This window comes from Aotus nancymaae, unplaced genomic scaffold, assembly GCF_030222135.1.
Source record: "Aotus nancymaae isolate 86718 unplaced genomic scaffold, 86718_ANA_hifiasm-v0.15.2.pri h1tg000019l, whole genome shotgun sequence".
NCBI classification, from domain to species: domain Eukaryota; kingdom Metazoa; phylum Chordata; class Mammalia; order Primates; family Aotidae; genus Aotus; species Aotus nancymaae.
The window spans coordinates 16650883-16673857 of NW_026988431.1; positions in this window are offsets into that span (position 1 = coordinate 16650883).

The window sequence follows — 22975 nt, forward strand, 5'->3', positions numbered from 1 at the left end:
CTCTGCTTGCATCCTATTGGCCACAGCAAGCAAAATATTCAAACCCAACATCAATGCCTCTAGCGGAGGAATTTCAAAGCCACGTGGCAATGGCTGTGCCTACAAGGCTATAAAAATTGGAGCCAATAAGTCAGTATACAAAAATGTCTAACACTGTTGCTATTCCCTTACTTAGAGTATATAGCACCAAGTCAATAGTATCTGATTTGCTCTAAGATACCTGAAGAACTCTGAACCCATCTGTATTTCTTTATTTGTGTAATGGAGCTGCATTCTTCTGGTGACAAACAAGCACATCTAACAACCTGCTTCTTCCTCAGATTCTGGTTTCCTCAACAGCAACGTTTCTGGAATTCATTCTGACTTCGGCCTTCTTAATTTACTGCTTGGGTGAATATAAAGACAGTTCATGGAAGATTCATCTGCCCTGCACTAGATTAAATTAGGAGCCTTCGATTTTTCTTGGGGAAAAATTCCCTGATTTAAGTATTTTTAAATATGCTGTTTTATTATTTTAGATATTATGGTTTTGTTGAATCTTTGATATGTTTGCTTGCAACAGAATATGTATCTCATTCCTTTGTTTTCTCAGAGGCTTAATACAGTTCTGGCTCTGTGTGTTCCTAACTACAAATCAAGGTGCATAGGCTGACAAGGAGACTTTTTAAAATTGGCAATCATGGCATTTGACATATTGCCTATACTGATAATTTGTATTCTTCATATTTCCTCTCGCAAGGTATTAAATTTTGATTAAACCCAAGGACCTCTGACTGTCATCTTTTAAGACGGAGAACTCTGTAGAGTCCTAGACAACATTTTTACATGCAAAATGAGTCAGTAACCTATCATGCTAATTGGTCCAGTGTGGATCCACCAAAGTCCTAACCACTCCCTTGGGATTTGCACTAAATCTTTCTACCAGCCCACAACATTTTGGGTGATAAGCAATATTTTTTAATGAGGTTCCACTTCCACAAACATTTTATCACCTCTAAAGAAAATGTATACCTTTGTTTGCCAGAATCTCGGGCCAGAAACATCCAATGAAATGATGTAAGAGGTTCTCAGAAATAACAGAAGTCAACATCACTGTTTCTTGGTATCTCAAGCACTAATGTCAATACAAAAATAACATCAGAACTCACTGGGTGTCAGGCCGTATGCTAAGTGCTTTCCATAAGGTATCTTAGTGAATTCTCACAACAGCCTTGTGCGATAGTATCATGGCTTCCTGGGATACTGATGAGAAATTTGACCTCACAGTCCTTACAGATATTAGCAGAGCCTGGATTTGGACTCAAATGCATCTGACCACATAGTTTATTTTTCACTTTGAAATGTCCCCTTCACCTCTATCGTCATGATTTGGAAAGATCATAATGGTACTCCAGTCTCCAACCTGAGATGTGTTACCAAAGTCTGCATTAGCTACATAGTGAATTGATCCAACATTAAGAAACTCTTTAAAAACTGTTATCAAATGCTGCTAAACCATCAGAGAAAATCCTGAATAATTTTCCCCATGCTTCTTCTGTGTTTCTGTAAGAATATGACTCCAAGAACTCCTTGGTTCCTGGGTACTCATTGAATCAGGGCCCAGGATCTGGATGCCTTTCCCTTAGGCATCTCCTGATTGTTTATTCTATTTTTTCTCAATACACATAATTTATATATAACCACTCTTCTTCCATATGTTTTATTCACTGCCTTGTTTATTTTATTCACTGCCCTGTTTACTAATTAAAATTTCTTGCTTAGTACAACTTCCATCCAAATACTCACAGTAACATTTTTCAAAATAGCAAAAAACTGGAAATAATCCAAATGTCTATCAACTGGTGAATGGACAAATATAACCGGGATATCAATACAAGGGAACGCTACTCGGCAATCAAAAGGAACGAAATACTGATAAATGCTACAATATGGATAAACCTCAAAAATATTATGCTAAGTGAAGAAGCCAGATGCAAAAAAACCCACACATTTTATTATTCCATTTGTATGAAATTCCAAGAAAAAGCAAATCTATGGAGACAGAAGTCTGGTGACTTCATGGGGCTGGGTGAGAATGGGGATTAACTGTAAAAAAGAATCTTTGTTGGCACAGTGGCTCATGCCTGTAATCCCAGCACTTTGGGAGGCTAAGGCGGGCAGATCACCTGAGGTCAGGAGTTCAAGACCAGCCTGGCCAACATGGCAAAACCCTGTCTCTACTAAGAAATACAAAAATTAGCCCAGCATGGTGGCGGGCGCCTGTAATCCCAGCTACTTGGGAGGCTGAGGCAGGAGAATTGCTTGAACCCTGGAGGCAGAGGCTGCAGTGAGCCAAGATCGTGCCATTGACCTCCAGCCTGGGTGACAGTGAGACTCTATCTCAAAAAAAAAAAGAAAAAAAAAGAATTTTGTTGGGGGGATAAAAATGTTCTAAAACTGGACTATGGGGATGGTTGCACAACTCAGTAAATTCACTAAAAATTATTGAACTGTACATTTTAAATTAGTTAATTTTAGAGTATATAAATTGTACCTAAAAAAAGTTGTTTAAAAAATAATCAACCCATGGATAATAATTTTTGGTCACATAAAAAATTGATAAAATTCTTTGGACAGTAAGCCAGCTGATAAATGGATTTTCTATCAGTACACAAAGATAATTATTTGAATATCAAATCGGATATTAAAATTTAAGTGCTTTGAAAACTGAAAAATGGTTGATTGGGGAATTAGGTTCAATGATGAATGAAAATTATCTCATTCTGTCCTCTAGGTGGTGCTAGAATCTAAAAATGAGCAGCCTGATGGTAAATGTGGCGGCTTTGTACAAAATTACCTTTCTTTAATAGATGACATCCCTAAAGGGAGTTTTCAGTCCAACTGACTTTTAGTCTAGAGCCTTCTCCTATATTAACCTTAGGATAACAGACATCTAACTTCAGTTCCAGTCTTCCAGGTATACTGATAATTTTTAAACTTTTTGTATGGTTTCCTTTGTCCTGTTGAGCCATTCATCATCCATTTCTTTCCACTTTTATAAAAACTTTAGCTTCCATCAAATTTACACTTCTTTTTAATTGACTTTTATATACTCTTAGTACTTAAGTGGGGATGAGGGAGTTGATTTGTCAAGTCATTTGTAAAATCAAAAGAAACCCACATATTGGGAGGCCAAGGCAGGCAGATCACTTGAGACCAGGAGTTTGAGACCAGCCTGGGCAACATGGCAAAACCCGTCTCTACTAAAAATAAAAAAAATTGGCCAGGCGTGGCGCCACACACCTGTAGTCCCAGCTATTCAAGAGGCTGAAGCAGAAGGAATGCTTGAACTCAGGAAGTGGAGGTTGGAGTGAGCCGAGATCGTGCCAGTGCACTCTAGCCTGGGTGATTGAGTAAAGCCCTGTCTCAAGAACAACAAGAACAGAAAAACCAAACATAGCAAACAATGGCCACAGCAGTGAAGAAATTCAGCTGAAGGACCCCAGCCTGCCCCTGCCAACTGTTGGTGGTAGGAACAGCTGATGTGCTATTACTTTGCTGTGCGATGTGCAGTTTTTAAAAGTAAGAAAGTTCATGCATAAAAAGTTGTAATAAGAGCTTTGGTACCAGGTTCAGGACTTCAATGTGAGCCTAGCCTTATTCATTTACCAAATAAATACATAAATAACCCATAGATTTTTAGACTGTCTTTTTGCCCTTTGTCTGATGTTTTCTAAAAGCATTTGGATGAAGTAGGAGAGCTGAGAGTCCACAGCACAAGGCATACTGGCCCTGCTGCACAGCAAGAACTTAAAGCATTATTATCTGAGCCCCTGAGCTTCCACTGGAATCTAATGAGTGACAGGGCTGGTCCTTCAAGGGAGTAGGAAACTGGAAGTTTGTGTCTCATGATGTATGCTGCAAAAGGAAGTATACAGAGCAGCATGCAAACATGCACTGAGTTGTACAAACAAACAGCTCACTACTGAAAATTCCTCTCTGGCGAAAGTACTTTTGCACAAGGGGAAGGGTTTGAAAAACAGCTCTTGCCTCCTGGATTACTTTCTGTGGTGGAAACAAATCAGCTTTTAAAATACAATATCATAGTGGCTTTAAACAGTGGTATTTAAGCAGCATGGAAATAGCCTATGAGAAATTAATGCAAAATCAATTCAGGCACATAATTTACATCTGCTGTGTTACCCAGAATGGCTCTCTTCTATAACTGGAAATCTATGGACCTAATTCTGGGATGACTGGAAGGAGTTTTATTATCTGCTGGGATGTAGCCGAACAATCTGTCACCAGGAGGGAAAACCTGTAACCCTTAAGGGACAGCAGAAGCTAGGGCTCTGTTGTTAGAACAAACATACTTAAAATTAACAGCCAGCAAAATAGGTGGTGTTCACAGGTCTAGACCTTTAAATCCAGCCCTGTGTCCAAACTCGCAGCCTTTCTACATCCATCAGGTTCTGTCCTTCCTAAATATAGTCCATGAGCTGTTTCTGCATTGAGAGTTGACGGCGAATGTCTGGAGGAGACACAATCAAACTCATCACTGTGCTGGACCTGGCATCCTGGCTTCTCACTGAATCAGCGGGCAAACAGAAAACCCGCAGTGGGTCTTCCTCTGTTTCCCATCCCCGCCCTGGGCATGATGCCGACTCAGTTCATCAAAACCATGTGAGTTAATTTGCATAAAGTACATTTCAAGTTCACAGTTTCTAAAGTAATTATAACGAAAGAGAACAAGAAGCAGCATCCCGGGAGTGGGAGGGGAATGAGAAAAAGATGACCTCAGGAAGTCTTGGGAAGTTGTTAGAGTTTCAATAAAAGGGAATTTCAAGGACTAGGAAGTGGGTAAGCGGGTCAAATGCCACAGAGTAGATGAGTAAGAAAAGGACTCCATGTGCCCATTAGGCTCAGCCTTGAGGGCAGCACTTTGGGATACAGTTATGTGAAGTGAGAGGGGAAGCTGGGGGTTGAGCGATGAGATGAACAGACAAAGGCTGCCTTCTCTTGTGAAGAGAGATGGGAGGGGCATTGCCATGTGGAAGCAATAAATAAGAGAGATTTTTATATTGCAAACTCTGTTATAACACTGCATGCCTCTATCCAGTGCTGAAATCATAGACTGGGAATTCTAATCTTGCCTGAGGCACCGTCTTCCTGTGAGTGGCACATAGTAGGGTTTTGATACATATTTGTAGGAGGAAGCAAGTGTGCACTCTTGGAACTGCCCATATGCAGCTTATGTTGAAAGCAGCAGTACTTTTTAATCAGATTGAAAGATTTCCACCCTCTTCTTTTTTAAGGTTTTGCAGGTCTCAGTCGTGTGACCTGGGACTAGTTGCTTCACTTCTCTGGGCCTCAACTTCTTCATGTATAAAAGTGTAAAACTGCATGGTTTATGTACACATAAGAGTGCATGCGGCCATGTGCAGTGGCTCATGCCTGTATTCCCAGCACTTTGGGAGGCTGAGGAGGGCGGATCACAAGGTCAGGAGTTTGAGACCAGCTTGGCCAACATGGTGAAACCCCATCTCTACTAAAAAAATACAAAAATTAGCCGGGTGTGGTGGCGCGTGCCTGTAATCCCAGCTACTCAGGAGGCTGAGGCAGGAAAATTGCTTGAACCCAGGAGGCAGAGGTTGCAGTGAGCCAAGATTGTGACACTGCACTCTAGCCTGGAGACAGAGCAAGACTCCGTCTCAAAAAAAAAGAAAAAAAAAAAGCATAGCTCAGATTAAGCAGATTACACTATTTGTTGTTATTATTATTATTATGTTATCCTGGATCGAGGGGAAACAAGTATTATCTGTACTGCAAATCCAAATAACTTGCAAAATATTTTCATCCAAGGGGAAGAGTTTAAAAAACAGCTCTTGCCCATGTGTGGTGGCTCACACCTGTAATCTCAGCACTTTGGGAGGCCGAGGTGGGTGGATAATGAGGTCAGGAGATCAAGACTGTCCTAGCCAACATGGTGAAACCCCATCTGTACTAAAAATACAAAAATTAGCTGTGCATGGTGGCACGTCCCTATAATCTCAGCTACTGGGGAGGCTGAGGAAGGAGACTCACTTGAACCAGGGAGTCGGAGGTTGCAGTGAGCCAAGTTCGTGCCACTGCACTCCAGCTTGGGCAACAGAGCAAGACTCTGTCTCAAACCCAGCCCCCCGCATCAAAACAAAAAAACCCCAGCTCTTGCCTCCTGAGGTCCTTCCCGCAGTGAAAACAAATTAGCTTTTAAAATCTAGTACCATAAAACATCTTTTAAAATGCCAAATACAATATCAAAAATATTTTTAAAAAATAAAATGAGTCTACAGCGATGGCTTGCCTAATTGTGCTTGTGAAGGAAAGAAACCAGAGTATCATGTCAGGGTCACAGCAGCCCACCTGTATCAGGGCTGTGTGGCTCTGGAGGGCTGGGTGGGGAGACAGCTCTCCTGCACCAAGGCGGCCGTGGCTCATGGCCGCGGCCATGGCCGGATGGGGCGACAGCCTCCATGCTGCAGGAAAGGCCCAGAGGGAGGGCCTGGGTGTGTGCAAGCCCAGAACAGGCCTCTGGCAGCACTCCATGAGATCTTGACCAACTCCGTGAGATCCTGACCAACTCTAAGCCAGAAAGTCCCTTGGGCCAGTCATCTGTCCTCTCCAGGCCTCGGCTTTCTCCCTGTATATGGACGTGGCACTGGATGAGCTCTACAGCTCAAACTTGTGATTGACAACTGTCTTCAATCCTACAAACTAACAATCCTACAAAAAAATCTCAGTGTGAGAGAGGGACCCTGTGAAAACATGCACTAAGAGTTCATTGGTATACAGTGAGACAGAAAAAGACATTTATGCAGGTGTGTGAATATAAGGAAACACTGAGAGGACCCGGGCAAAACCCCCCAGGGGGAGCCTCCAGGCTGTATGCCTGTGTCACACTGAGTGACCAGTCCTCACCTGTACCCATGATGAGGTAAACTGAGGGGTTTCTTAGGAAGTGCCCCAAAATGAGATAGGGCAGCAATCTTACAGAAGCAGGCTGTCCATGGCATAGAGGCAGGGGTACCCGGAGGTTACTGCCCTGCCTTGGGAGTCGGGCAGGTCTGGGTTGAAATTGTGGCCTCATCACTTAGCTTGGGCAAATCGCTCAACTTCTGACCCTCAGCTACTCATCTACCAAATATGGTTAATAATAAGGCCTGCCTCCATGTATACCTATGTAGCAAACCTGCACATTCTGCACATGTATCCCAGAACTTAAAGAAAAATGTTTAAAAAAGAAACAAATAATAATAGGGCCTGCCTCAAAGGGCTGATGGGAAGATTTAAGGAGATAAGGCAGGATCGCCATGTTGGGCCCACAATGGCTGCTTTTTCCTTAAGTCAGCAATTCTAGCTCCTGCCATCCTCTACTTTTGTCCTTCACTGAAAAGCAACATTTCTAAATGTTACTTCCAATTCCTGATGTTTCATCAGCTTCTAGGGAGAGTAACAACTCCCTTCCTTGTTCCCACAAAGATCCAGGATCGAAGTTGGGGAGGGGTTGGTGATAAAATTGTTTTTCTTCTTTCTAAAGGTCAGAGACTAAGTTCATGTTTCTCTCACTGGTTTCTCTTTGACTCATCTTAGTGCCTGACGCAAATTATGCATTTCCTGTCTCCTCTTTATCTGAAAAATGGGCTTTATTTCATCTTTTTTCCTCCCTGCCTTTCAGCACAACCTCACAGTTTTGAGACCTACAATCTGTAAACTACATTCAAATGCTCTGCTTCCGATTTTGTCTTTCAGGAGATAGTCTAGATTCCATTCTAGAATACTTAGAATAGTAAGGAATGGGGGAACTCGTTCTGCAGTGGTATCATTGGAGAACAATACCATAGAGCTGAGGTTCTCAATTTGGGTGATTTTGCCCCTGAGGGGACATTTGCCAATGTCTGGAGACATTTTTGGTGATCACAATGGGTGGTGTGGAAGGAGGATGCTACGGCATCTAGTGGGTAAAAGTCACGGATGCTGCTAAACATTTTGTATTGCACAGAACAGCCCCACGAGGAAGAACTGTCTGGCTTCAAATGCCAATAGTGCCAAGGTTGAGAAACCCTGCCATAAAGGATCTCAACGTGTGAATTTTCCTCAATCACTTTTTCTTTTTCCCTTTACATTATTGTCCTTAGTTTCAGTTCTCATCCTCTCCTCCCTCATCCAGACTCTCCTCCCTCTCTGCTATCCAATTTTCTACTCCTTCCCCTTCTTAGTACTGAGTTCGTTTTCATTCTCCCTACCTTCTGCTCTATCATTGTTCAGTGCTCCCTTCAAATGTTGCCATCGTTTCCCATTTAGTGACCCTCCTTCAAAATTCCCAGCCTTTGGAATATACTCTCCAAGTTGCCATTCAAGCTTGGTCACTAAGTAGCTGGAGAGCCTCTTGGGCCAACTGTCTCAGCTCTCCAGGCCTTGGCTTTCTCCCTGTAAATGGACATGGCACTGGATGAGCTCTACAGCTCGAACTCGTGATTGACAACTGTCTTCAATCCTACAAACTAACAATCCTACAAAAAATCTGAGTGTGAGAGAGGGACTCTGGAAAAGAAATTCACTAAGAGTTTATTGGTATACAGTAAGAAAGAAAAAGGACATTTATGCAGGTGTGTGAATATATGGAAATTCAATCCTGCTAGGGCAGTTGAAGGTAAGGTAAAATAAGCAGGTGGCTAACGTTTTCAAAGAAATCTATGGAAAAATTAAATGAGCTAAAACAATATTGATTGCAGCATTATTTATAATAATAATGATTGGAGGCAATATAAATAGCCAACAATTGGAAATTGGGAAAAAAATGGTCATTATTTATATGCTAAAATACCATGCAGCCATTAAAAATGATAATTATTATATTATTAATAACATGGACGATGCTTACGTTCAGGTCAAAAAACTATATTTACTTATACTCATATTTGGTAAAAAAGAATATCATGACCTGTAGTGAATATATTTATTTAAATTAAATAATTTTGTCTTTTTTTTACTTCACAGGTAATACATGTTTATTTGCAAATAATTTAAAAAGCTCAGATAAGAAAAGGAAAAAGAAATTATCTGTAATTCTGCCACCAGAGTTAACCCCGATACATGTTTGTCCTTTTTCATTCATTGAAATAAAAATGGGCCTATGCTGCTTTTGTAACCTCCATTCTTTTTCCTTGTCATTAAATAGTCCTCTGCAACGGCATTTACATTAGTTGCACAGTATTCCTGTGTATCTGTACTGGATTTAACTTGAAGATTGGAATGATAAAGAAACTTTTAAAAAATGGAGACTATCAGTTCACAGGCAGCGATCTGGTGGACCTGAACTACTGTTGCTTCTCTTCATTGGTAATCACGGACTCAACGTAAAGCAGACTCCAGTAATGTTGGCTTGTTAGCTCCTATCATAGAACCATACATTGGCCAGTTTGGGTGGGGACAATGGAAGGGAAGACCTTTCCCTCCCACTCCACCTGCCTATTAAATGGGTGAATAGGGGCTTGACCTTCCCACTAACCTATAACCTATATGTTTGGTTTGATCAGCCCAAAGCAAGAGAATAACCAGTGTGTGTCCCCACTCTCCTCCAGTCTACCCCTCACTTCCTCCCTCCATCTGGTTGAGCTGAAGGCACTGCCCTTTTCCCAAACCCTTCCTCCAGAATGTTGTGTGGAGGGGCTCCAGGCCCTGTTTGCCATCAGGTTCCCATGACACAGGCTCAGTCTGAGATGTTTCTCCCTCTGTGATTCACTGCCAAGTCTGCACTCTGCTTTCATGTCTGGGGATGTTATGATACCAGATTTATCTGGTTAAAGAAAAAATGCTTACCGGCTTATTTCTTTACTGGGGCATAAGAGCTACTCTGAAAATCCTCTGAGGTTCACAGGAGGCTTATCTCCAGGATCAAAGCCTCAAGCCCCTCAAGGATGACTGCTCTGGTCAGGCCCACCTGGTCACAATAAAATTCCAACCGGAGTCAAAACTTGCCTTTGTTTCCATGCCTCTGCCCTCTGAGTCCCTGTCCCCTGCGTCCCTGTCCCGTCCCTTCCCAGCAGGCAGAAAATACCTGACAAACTAATTTTCCCATGTTCTTTGGAGAGTCAACACGATGGCATTTGTAAAGAGAGGTATAAAGGGGCAATGCTTCATCCAAAGACATGACATCCAAAGACGTGACTGTGGGGCCTTGGGTGTTCCTGAGGAGCTGTTTGACCAACAGGTGTTTCCACAGCTTTCCGCTGGGGATGCACCAGCTTCATTCCCAACGGAAGGGTTGGAGTAGGGAGGAAACCGACATTCACTGAGCCCCACAATGTGCCGGGTCCCAGCTGCTTTCCGTGTTTATTCCTCATAACACCGTTCATGAGGCATTGTTACCTCAATTTTAATATACAATCACTGAGACTTGAAAAAGTCTTCCTTGGCCCAAGGGGCACAGTCAGAATTTGAACCCAGGCTGTTGATTCCAACACGACATCATAACCATCCCATAAGACCAGGACTTGTATATTTTTAAGGGAAAAAAGTGAGTGAGGCTAAATTAGAGACCTTCTGTGCTCTGGCTTATCTGTTAATACAATGTCTTTGCATGCAGTAAGCATCTTTAATGGAGCCCTTTGCCCCAGGCATTGTGGATGCTATAAATTTAAAGGACAAGAAAAATCTCCTCCAATCCATGTGTGTTGGTTCCAGTTATGGCCTCTTCTGTCTTCCTTGCCCCTTTGCGGTTGCTTCTGTTCAGTCACAAGGGTGAGCCACAGTGCACCTGGAGCAGAGTCCCCAAGTGTGGTCCCCAGTCCAGCAACCTTGTCATCTCCTGGAAGCATGTTGGAATTTGATTTCTTAGTTCCACCTCAGACCTGAATCAGAGATTCTGAGAGCGGGACCCACGATCCGCATTTTAACAAGCACTCCAAGTGATTCTGATGTGCTAATGCTTGAGAACCACTGACCTAGAGAATGTCATTGGCAGAAATCCTTGGCTCCATGCCCCTGCCCCCACAAACCACCATGCAGTTTGTTGCTAAGCTGTGAGAATTCTGCCTCTGCCTCCTAGTTGGGCTGTCATTGTCCTACTTCAGGCCCTGCTGACTCCTACCTGCACCGCACCAGCAGCCTCCCCACATCTCATGCTTCAATTTCTCCCGGTCCATGTCACCCTCTGATATGACGTCAACTCTCTGCTCTGATGTTGTCATGCAACTGTTGGAATAAAATTCCAACTGCTTAGCTTGATACTCAAGATCCTCCAACATATACAACCAACTTTCATTTTTAATCTTATTTTGAAGTCATACAAAACTACTCACTGTTTGCCACGGATTTGAACTTTCTCACTCTGGGCCCGTAATTGCTTCTCATTCATCCCTACACATCATTTAGGGTCCAGCTCAAAGACTTCTCCATGAGTTCTGTTTGATCTTTCAAACTACAAGATCCCTCCCCTCTCCCTCCCCTCCCTCCTCCTCCACCTCCTCTTCCTCTTCTTTTTCTTCATCGTCTTCTTCTTCCTTCCTTCTCCTCCTCCTTCCTCTTCTTCCTTCTTCCCTTTTCCTCCTCCTTCTTCCTCCTCCTCTTCTTCTTCTTCTTCCCTCCTCCTTCTTCCTCCTCCTCCTCTTCCTCCTCCTTCTTCTTCCTCCTCTTCCTCTCCTCCTCCTCCTTCTCCTCTTCCTCCTCCTCTTCCTCCTTCTCCTTCTTCTTCCTCTTCTTCCTCCTCCTCCTTCTTCCTCTTGTTCATCCTCCTCCTTCTTCTTCCTCCTCTTCCTCTTCTTCCTCTTCCTCTTCCTATTCTTCCTCCCCCCTCCTCCTCCTCCTGCCGCCGCCGCTGCCTCCGCCTCCTCCTCTTCTTCTTCTTCCTCCTCCTTCCCTCGACTTTCACTCTTGTTGCCCAGGCTGGAGTGCAATGGTGTGATGTCATCTCACTGCAACCTCTGCCTCTTGGGTTCAAGCGATTCTCCTGTCTCAGCCTCCTAAGTAGCTGGGATTACATGTGTGCACCACCATGCCTGGCTAATTTTGTATTTTTTCAGTAGCGACCAGGTTTCACCGGGTTGGTGAGCCTCGTCTTGAACTCCTGACCTCAAGTGGTCCACCCGCCTCGGCCTCCCAGATTGCTGGGATTATAGGTGTGAGCCACCACACCCAGCCAGAGCCACCATGCCTGGCCCCTTTCTTAAACTCACACAGAATTTATCTTTACTTCTCATAGGGCTCTTAGTAAATTATATGATATGCTTGCTTGTAAACATGGTTTGTCTTCATTGCTACTAGGTGGTAGGGAGCAGAGCTGTGCCTTTTTTCGTCTTTGCATCTCCTACAGTATCATGCACAGTGCATGGTTGTGAATGAATGAACGATTTGGACAACATAAAAAAATTGAATCCATAGTTATGGATTCAGTTATGTTGGATTCATGTTAAGTAACTGATTTTCCATCCCTTATTTTTCTACAAGTTCTTGTCAAAATTGATGATATTATCGTTATTTTACTAACAAAGTATTGCCCATTTTATCTCCTTTCAAAACCAGGCCAGTTAGAAAGCACACATTACAATACAAAGTTATCAGGGATAACAGCGTCAGTAGAAGCAGATAGTTGCTCCCACAGTATCTGTGGCTTCCATAACTATACAGGAGAAATAAATTACATATTTTGTTGCTAACTTTCACCTTGAACAGCATAATGGATAGCCAAAAACTAGCAGTTTCTCTTGCTAAGAATAAGGCAGAAACAACGCTCAAGCAAACACTTTCTGGAACCCTGGAAGTCCCCAATTACAGATATTAGCCTGGCTTGATTCCAAAGTTGGGAAAGAGCTGTCTGCTCAGAGAAAATCACCTATATAGGTAGTGAACTACTTCTGCTCCATCTCGATATCCCCATCCATTGAAGATCTTCCTCCATATGGGCTAAAAGGATGACAGAAGAGCACTTTTCAGGCCCTCAATCATCAAGTGGACCACTTGAGGTCAGGAGTTCAAGACCAGCCTGACCAACCTGGTGAAACTCTGTCACTACTGAAAAAATACAAAATTAGCCAGGCGTGGTGGCGCATACATGTAATCCCAGCTACTGTGGAGGCTGAGGCAGAAGAATCGCTTGAACCCAGGAGGCAGAGGTTGCAGTGAGATGACATCACACCATTGCACTCCAGCCTAGGCAACAAGAGTGAAACTCTGTTCAGCACCAAACAGAAACCAGAGCGGCAGCCCTGGGTTTACCTTGCAGCAGGAAGCCTGTTGCTATGGAGACACAGATGTGCCTCCAGAGCGGTCATGATTCTGGAAGGTTTTAAATGTCCTTAGAAATCCAAAAGTTAAAGATACAATCTCTCCAATCACAGGCTGTGGACTTCTAGCTCTGTGCGAGGCTTACGTTGCATCTTCTCTCTCGCTTCACAATTGTCATTTCTTATGAAAGACTTTCTGAGTACTCACTCTTCAAGACAGCAGTCAGCCCTTTCTACCTGACCCTCATTCGGGCAGAGGAAGAGACAGGAAAATGGCACCATCACCACAGCATTGTGCCAGCTACAGCTTGACCTGAAGTGGCCTCGTCTGCTTCTGCCTCACTAAGCAGGACGACTCCCTGGCAATGTGCAGCCCTTTCTGCTGTCACCTCAGCCACGGGACTTGTCTATGATGTGTGCCGGCTCTAAGTGATAAGTCTCTGGGTGATCCTCTGTCATTCTTGCTTTATTTTCTGCTGCATGAAGGTTCTCATAAAAAGCACATGCATTTCCTAGGTCCATATTTCATTTTGTGTCTATTGTGAAAGTCTTTTCTCTGAATGTCTTGAAGTGCCTGAACAAAAGCTCCATAATCTTCCCTACATCTCAAGATTAGGTTATAAATGGGCAATTCATGTTGAGGGTGGTGCCACTGTGAGGCAGCCAGCTGGCAGTGCCAAAAAGTGCTGTCTGGGAAGAATAAATATTTAATAGTATGGAAAGATGATCACTATATATTATGATACAGGTTATGAAATAATTAACATTATAATACACCGTATATACTTGCACATAAGTATTTGTAAAAAGGGTACCAAAAAGATAAACATTAACAATCCTCATCTCTGGTAAGTCAGTGGGTTTTTTTGTGTGTTCTCTTTTTTTTTTTCTTTTTTCTTCTAGGTACTTATGTTTATTTACCAAATTTTCTACAATGGATAGATTTTGTTTTGGTAATAAGAAAAGAGATGAGCAAAATATATTTTTAATTTTCTAAATAAATCTATATCCCAGTAAATAAGTTTGGATGCGTACATCCAAAAAGAAGATGGATTAGTACATCCAGGGCTTCAGGTATACAGGATGATGCTCTGTGCTCAGCAATACAGGGAAGGTGAGCATGGACGGCTGGGACTTGGCACAGGCCCCACCCCTGAGGCAGGTGAGACCTAGGTTTCATCCCATTTCAGCCAGAGTTGACCCCAAAGGAGCCAGCTGGGTAGCAGGTGGTCCTCAGGAGTCAGGCACATGGGCTTTCTGCCTTAGCCAGATTTGGCAACTCAAACTATGGGGTAGGAGCAGCAGTGGCCCTCACTCTGAGGAACGAGAAGACCATCCGAGGAGCTGACAGGGTTATATGTGCTTCTTGCCAGGGAATGGGCCTAACAGGATCATTCCCTTTCTTCATCTCTTTAGTCATAAACAAAATCTCCTAGAAAGGCCCGTTATTTCATGTAGATAGTGCAACACTCTCTGCTCCATCTTCATGGCCCAACTCACTGAAATCCTTCCTCTATTGGGGCTGAAAAAGATGACAAAAGACTATTTCCAGAGATCCTCATTCTTTTTTTTTTTTTTTTTTGAGACAAAGTCTCACTCTGTCATCCAGCCTGGAGTGCAAAGTACAATGGCGCGATCTCTGCTCACTGCAACCTCCGCCTCCCAGGTTCAAGTGATTCTCCTGCCTCAGTCTCCCAAGTAGCTAGGATTACAGTCGTGCAATATTATGCCTGGCTAATTTTTGTATTTTTAGTGGATATAGGTTTCACTATGTTGGCCAGGCTGGTCTTGAACTCCTGACCTCAAGTGATCCACCTGCCTCAGCCTTCCAAGGTGCTGGGATTACAGGTGTGAACCACCGTGCCCAGCCAATCCTCATTCTTTACATGGAACAATTCTAGAATCTATAGCCCAGTCATGGAGATAGAGAATTACCCCAAACCTCCTTTAGCATCAGAGCAATGAAAAGTCAGCCCAGTAGGTGACTCTGAGGAAAGAGACTGATGGCTTGGTGAGCCACAGTGAGTGACTGAGTAGCTCCACTGTGGATGACCGGCAGCTGGGAGAATTAAGAAACAAGTAAAGTGAGAGAAACCAGCGTGGTCCTGCAGCACTAAGGGACATCAGCATTTTATGGTAGAAGACATTCCTCAGAATTGGGGCATCTCAGGCCATACAACTTATTTATACCCAAATCAACCCATTCTAAATCCAAACTCCCTTTAAGAAGGTCTAAACCAACCTTAAAGAGGATGTATTGTAGAGATGGTTTAATCTCTAGAGATGGAGACTGAGTATTAGTATTTTTATAATCCGTCTCCAATGGGCGGCCAAGGTTGAGAAGCACTGCTCTTGATTGATGGCAGATACTCTACTGAATGGCACCAGTGGGATCCTCACCACACCCATTATGCCATGAGATTGGGGCGCTGTTCCCATCTGGGTGGCCTGCTAGCCAGGTATAACAGCTCTTCTCACAATTCTGTAAACAACCAAGACTTTCAAAGTAAATTTATTTTCTACCTAAATCAGCTGGGGTCATTTACTTTTATTTACACTAAGAACCTTGACTGACACAAACTCCAACCTCTATGTTGGCAAAACCCTGGCCTCAGCTTACTCAACCTCTCGGGCTACATTGGACACAATTCATCCATTAGTTTCTTTCTGAAGCACTTCCAGAACACTTGGCATTTTGTGACCACTCCAAATAATTCTCCAACTTCAGTGACCCCTCCTTCTGTCTCCTTTCTGACTCCTCTTTCTGTACTTTATCTCTAAATCATGGGTTTCCTTCTTAACTCAAGGTGACCTCATCCTGTCCCATAGTATGAAAACCATTGACATGTATGTATCTCCAGGCCTGAGCTTTCTCCTAAACCCGAATCTTATGTATGACATCTAATCATACACAATATCTGCTATGGGATATCTAATACATCTCAAATTTGGTATGTCCAAAATGAAACTCTAGAGTTCACTCTTAAAACTGTTCTTCCCCATTTCCCCAATTTCAGGAAATGGTTTCACCATCCATCCAGTTGCTCCAACCAAGAATGCAAGAGCCAGGCCTATTTTTTCTTTTTTTCTCACTCCCCACATACAAACTATCAAGTACTCCCAGTACAAACATATAATCCTAATTCAGCCTCTTCTTTCTATCTCCACAGTTCCTACCTGGTCCAAGACACTACCAGCCTCTCAGAGCCTCTTAGCTGACCCTCCTCTTCGAACTCTTCATTCCATGTTCCAAATAGCAGCCAAGGTGATAAAGAAACAAACAGAGAGATATAAATCAGATCATGTTCCTCCCGTGGTTAAAACCTTCTAATGACTGAGAATGAGACCTGAAGCTCTTGTGTAGTCCTATAAGAGCTATGCTATTTCTACCTCTCCGATTGTATAGTACTCTCCCTCTCTACTATTAGGTTTCAGGCATACTGGCCACTTCCTATTATTCTAAAATGTCAAGCTGTCTCAACCTCAGGGCCTTTGCCTTGCTGGCCCCTCTACCTGGAATGCTTTCCCCCCAGATACTTACATACTCCACTTCTCATCATTCAGGTCCCAGTTCAAATCTCACTCCTCAGCAAGGCCTTTCATGATCACCTTACTTAATGAGTCATCCCCCAACTTCCACCACTCTATTATATATACCTTTTCTGCTTTATTCATAGCACGTATCACTTTCTGAAATTATGCGTACATTTGTTTTTTTCACTGGAGTAGAAGTTCCATGGGAGCAGGATCTTACCTGTCTTACCCATTACACTATTTTCTGCACCTAAAACAGTCTCTGGCATGTATAAAGTAAGCTTTCAATATATATTTTTGAATGAACTAATTGACAATTTTCTTAAAAAACTGTTTATCTCATCATCTGGTGAATCTAATTAAACGTCAGCCTCTCCTCCTGCCTTATAATGCATAGTGCACTGAACAGAACTTTTCCTTCTGTGATATCTGGATATCTAGTAGCAAATAAGGGTCACTGTGACCAATCAAATGACCACATGGGAAGGGGATGGATCTCCTAGCCAGACTTGGATTTCAGTCCTGTTTTCACCATTTAGTCCTTCAACCCAACAGAAGATGTGGATAAGGGGGTGGGCAGCACACAAGCAGCAGTTGAAGTCATGGGCATTTATATGAATGGAAAAAAGAAAAGACAACGATCCCCGGGTGATGTCAACATGCAAGGGCTGGACTAGGAAAGAGTCTCCAACAAAGTGGTTTCTAGAAGCCAAGGGCAAAGCAGTATGTGGTCAACCCACCAAATGCACACGAGGAGTCCAGTGAGGTAAGGACTGAGACTGTAGGGGCAAATAGATTATTTTTAAGCGTGAAGGTGACTTCTTAAGCCTGCTGATAAGCTGAAGAGAAAACTCTGGGATATGGACAATTGATTTCCCTCTCAAAATTCATTTCCAACTTCATATAATGAGGATCCGTCTTATCTACTTTAGATGACTGTCAAATAGGATGTGTTCATTCAGGTCTTCTAATAATAGTGGACATGCAGAGATTTATTGAGAAAAGCACCTGTGAGGGAGAGGGGAGGAAGCTGGAAGAGGCCAGAAAGTCATCAGGTCAAGATGCACATCAGAACCCTGTGGAGGAAAGAGGAAAGGATGGGAAGTTGGGTATAAACAACTCTTACACCACTTTGCAGTTCAAAGAAAATTTCCTCGAGGCTAGAGGGGAGTCCTCAAGTCTCACAGAAACAGGTCTGCCCTAGAATTTCTGCCTAACTCAGCTGTTGGTTCAGAGCAGGCTATGGGGCACCTGCTTCACATAAACGGATGGATTTTAGAGCACAGCAGCTGAGGCCGGAGGTTTGTTAAACTCCCACACTCCGAGATCTGCATTTTCGTGGCCACCATGTAGATTAAGAGGTTCTGAAGTCCTTTTTAAAATGGAAAACAGGTGACTAATCCAAGCTGTCAATTTAAATTAGCAAGTGTTTATTGTTGCTTACTGAGAAGACAAGAGAAGGAAAGAAAGTACTAAGTTTCTGCACTCAAGTTGCTTAAATTTTCTAATCATGTGCTGCCTCACCTAAAATCAGCATGAGACTAAGGATTAAGTTAATAGAGAATTATAAATAGTGGAACTCTGGTTAACAAAATCTTGACCTTAATGCCAATTGGACCAGGTTAATCAAAATAACTGTTATCCATATTCAGCAAACCTCTTGAACATTTGTGCTCCCTGGGCCATGACGTCCACCTAGTAAATGCCTAGCTTCAGATAAAGTTCTTGTTTTTCAAGGCCTGAGTAAATTAGGTGCTAAGAATTTTGAAAAGTGTCATTTATCTGGGCTGCTGGGGAAAGTTTGCATAATTGCCTACAGTACTCCTTTCCTGATAAAGCAGCTTTGCATTTCATTGTCTCTGCCTCCTTGTTTGCTCTAAATCACGAGGGGGTCAGTGATGTTCATCTCTGCAACTACTCCATAGAAGGGAAGTCATCTGTGTGGTTCCAACGCATGTTCTGAACACATTTGCAACTTTCAGAGCTGCTTTGTGTGACAGCATCAGTGATCTCTATGCCCTAAATCTGAAGATTGGCCTGGCTGGAACAGAGCAAGAATCAGTACTCCTAGTATAGCTGCCCCGCCATCATTGTAGAAGAATTCCTCAACTAGTGTTCATCCTAGAGGCTCTTCACCTTGAAGATTAGTATAACAAGGAAAATGTGTTCAAGGGGTTCTAGCTCTCTTGCTAGGGCTCGTATTTTCTAAATGGTGCTATCCAATCTGTTTAAAGCTTGAGGCTGAACGTAAGCTTCTTTTTCATTTATTTTTAACACTAAAAATACTTATTAGCTTTTCATTCCCTTGTGTGTATCCCACTCCCCATAAGGATCACTTTTATTTATAGTCTCAGGGCAAAATCCTTGGGTATATTGGGACTTCTCCCAAGGCTGCTTTAAAACTAGTGGTTCTTAGTCAAATCTCAGAGATTTGCTAGAATAAGAAATAGAATTATTTTCCTAAATATTTTTATCAATGGTGAGTCCTCTAGATGGCTAGAAGGCATATCTAAAATGTACATTGGCAAGAATTTGAGATTTTGTTTGTGTGATGTAAGCCCAGTAAAGCTATAGCTCATGGCATCTTAACAAAAGTATTGAATATCTATCTTCTGTCAGTGGCTAAAGCTCTATTGTCCTGGACAGATGTTCCCTTCTCTCCCAAATCACTGAAAATTTTATTACAAATAAATTAAGTGAGAAAATTTTAACTTCTCTCAGAGACATTTCATAATGTCCTCAAAAGGAAAGTGTGACTTTAAGAGATGAGACTAGTATGATCTCGAGTACATTTTTTAAAATATGCTTATGCATAGAAAAAAGTCTCCAGATTGTGCTTAAATAAAATTTGGGGGTGGTAAAGGTAGGGTGATTGTTATTTACTCCCTTTATTTTCTATACTGGGTATGATCGATTTTTATTATTGGAGGAAATTAAGAAAGAAGAGTTAATTACTAAACCACAGTAATTATGTGGCTTATGGAAGCAACTTCTTTATTTCATAGGCAGACAAAGTCTACATTTAGGCAAATTGATCTGTAGTTGGGTCCTCTTGAATTCTTGTCTCATCTGTTTGACCTTGAGGACATATGACTGCTTGGGTGGTGTTTAACAGAAATATGTTTTTTCAGCTATAAAAGAAAATTCCAGTTGTCAGGGAGCCAAGGCTTATAAAAAGAAAGCTTTTGAGAAAGAAGCCACTTTCCCCGCCCTTTGTGCATTCCACCGGGTGACCGGAACCGTGTTAATGACAGAACTCCTGTGTGCAGACATGTGTGGAGAAGTTCCTGCAATACAGAGTTGCTTTGTACGCAGAGCCTATGCCCCAGAAGCTGACGGCAGCTGTGTGCCCTTAGGTCAACATGAACAAATTCCCCTACAGAAAGGGAGCCCCACCAGATAGCTAAATGAAACCAACTCAACGAGGAAAGGCTAGAGCTTCTGTAAAGAGTCAAGAAGTTTGGAAATCTACAGAAGATAATCCTAGAAGTAACCAACCTTCCTTTAAGACTCCCTTCTACTTAAATTTGGTGGGGGAGGGGGGACTCTCTCACTGCATTTACCTTTTCTTTTTCAGCTCTCTTTGCCCCAGTGTTGATCTAGCCTTGCTCTTGATAAGAGCTTCTTTGCCCTGTAGGTGATATCCCTTAGCTGACCTTTAAGATCAAGGAGACAGAATTAGAAAAAAAGTCAAGGACCCAAGCTGTGTGATATCATTTACTATGAACAAGGGAGAGAAAAGGCTCATTCTGTGACTGTAACGGAGACCTTGGCTTTAGGGGGTTTACAGGAAGAGGCCTAGGAGATTACATCATTAGCTTCCAGATGGGGGAGAAAAAGAACTCTGGCCAGGCATGATGGCTTATGCCTGTAATTCCAGCACTTTGGGAGACCGAGGTGGGTGGATCACCTGAAGTCAGGGGTTCGAGACCCCACCTTGGCCAACGTGGCAAAACCCTGTCTCTACTAAAAATACAAAAATTAGCTGAGTGTGGTGGTGGGCACCTGTAGTCCCAGCTACTTGGGAGGCTGAGGCAGAAGAATTACTTAAACCTAGAAAGTGGGGGCTGCAGTGAGCCAAGATCACACCACTGTGCTCTACTGGGCAACAGAGGGAGAATAGGTCTCAAAAAACAAAAACAAAACAAAAATGACCACAAAAGAACTCCAAAACTTCCCAGTGTTGTAATTTTTCTCCTACCTGGATGTTGGGGCTTGGTAACCTACCAGGACCTGGACTCTCTGAGTATCAGAGGTAAAAGCAACATCAGAGGTTATATATCCCAGGGATTCCAAAACCCAACAGGTCATGCCAGCTGTAAATACCACTATCATTTTGTGTGACATGTGATATAATAATAAATGATATCACACAGCACTGTAAATACTCAAGTGTCTACAGGGGCCAGAAAAGTGACATAAACAAGTGAAGAAGACTAGATAATGATAATAAAAAAAAAAAAAAGGAGGGGCTATAGCAAACCGGAAAGTATATGCATTTTTGAAAACACCACGTAAGCCAAAGAAAACAAAACTGTTAGCCATGCTGTCATGTAGGTTGCCCATTTGTGACATACAATTTATCCAAACTAATTTTGTGAATGAAGAAATGAGGCTCTGAGAGGTAGAGTGACTCGCTGAAGGTCACACAGCCAAGTAGTGACAGAACCAATAATGGCCCATGGACTCTTACGCCAAGGCTAATTGAGCCCCTTTCTGGGATTTTAAAACTTGGCACCAGAGAAGGTGAGCCCTAGGCCCCTGGTAAAGCAGAGAGATGGGAGCCAGGCTATGCTGCCCCACAAGTGGAGAAAGCCTGTCAGAGAGAATGAAACCAACATAAAAACAAAAACAGAGGGAATAGTCAGAGGAAAGACGAAGGTCTATCCCCAAATTCTACTGGCTCTGCTGCCATTTCTTCAGTATAGTTACGGAGCAAATAAATCCCCATTTATGCCCATGCTAATCTGAGTTAAGTTTTTGTTACTAGCATACACACACACACACACACACACACACAGAGAGAGAGAGAGAGAGAGAGAGAGAGAGAGGTGGGAGCAGGGATTCTGACAAGTCCACGGCATTGGGCCTAAGTCGGTCATATGAGCGCATATAATGGAAATCTATTTATAAAGAACCCAGATTTTAGGTATATCCTTTTTCTTGTGCCTAAAGAGGAGACTTGAGTAAGTTATATCAATATTGGAAATGATGTCCACTAGAGTTTTCAGGAAACAGCCTTCGTGCTGCAGTGCCATAGATATGATGGTAATATCTTCTAAAACCTTATACTTGGCCCATCTCCTCCCAGTATAAACTACTGCTCTCATCATGGGCCTTTGGAATCTTGGCTTTCACCAACGATGATATTTTTGCAGAGAGCTAACGTCAAATATCAGAGGGGCAGAAATTAAGTACGTGCAAATTTTTCAAAAAAGGAGAAGACAACGATGATATTCAGGACTTCTCAAGACCACAAGTGTCAAAGGCATTTTGTTCAATTTCTCTCAGTATCCTACTTCCTTAAAGACACTACCAGGATACCTTTTTATTTCTATATTGTCAGTACCTGGAATTTGAACACACAAAAAATGGCGAGATGTTCCCGAGGTCAAGCAAGATTCAGAAGTAGTTCAACCACTTGGCCTGTTATTTTTCACAACTCTTCCTTGCTGAAGATAGAAGACATGCATGTTGTTGTCATCGTTTGAAATTTTATAAATGAGGAATTAGCCCAAACAGGCTGCTCTACAATCACAGAAGTGACATTGAGGGTCTAATACATGTCATGATATTATAGGTATTAGTCTAATAGACATTAGTTTATGTTTACTAGACTAGACTTGTATATCACACACATACAAGTATCTCTTGGTTTCCAGACTATCACTTTTTGAATTTAAGGACCAAACAGCTATGTACAGAATTTTACATCTATGCTGTCCTGTCCTATTTATTCTCCCTTTGCTCTCCAGATCCACCCTCCAGTGCATACTCTGAGCCCCGGAGGCTGACACCTAGCATAGCATCACCTGGGTTGCTTTGCCCTCCAGCTTCTAGTTGGGCGTGGCCAATGGGAGATCAATGGTGAGCGTGTTGGGGGTATCTATTTCCCTCCTCCCCTGCGGTAGACACTGTTGGTGCCACACCCACATGCCTGTTTTTGAGCCTCTATTTCCTGGTTTCTGTGTCCTTTGTTTCTG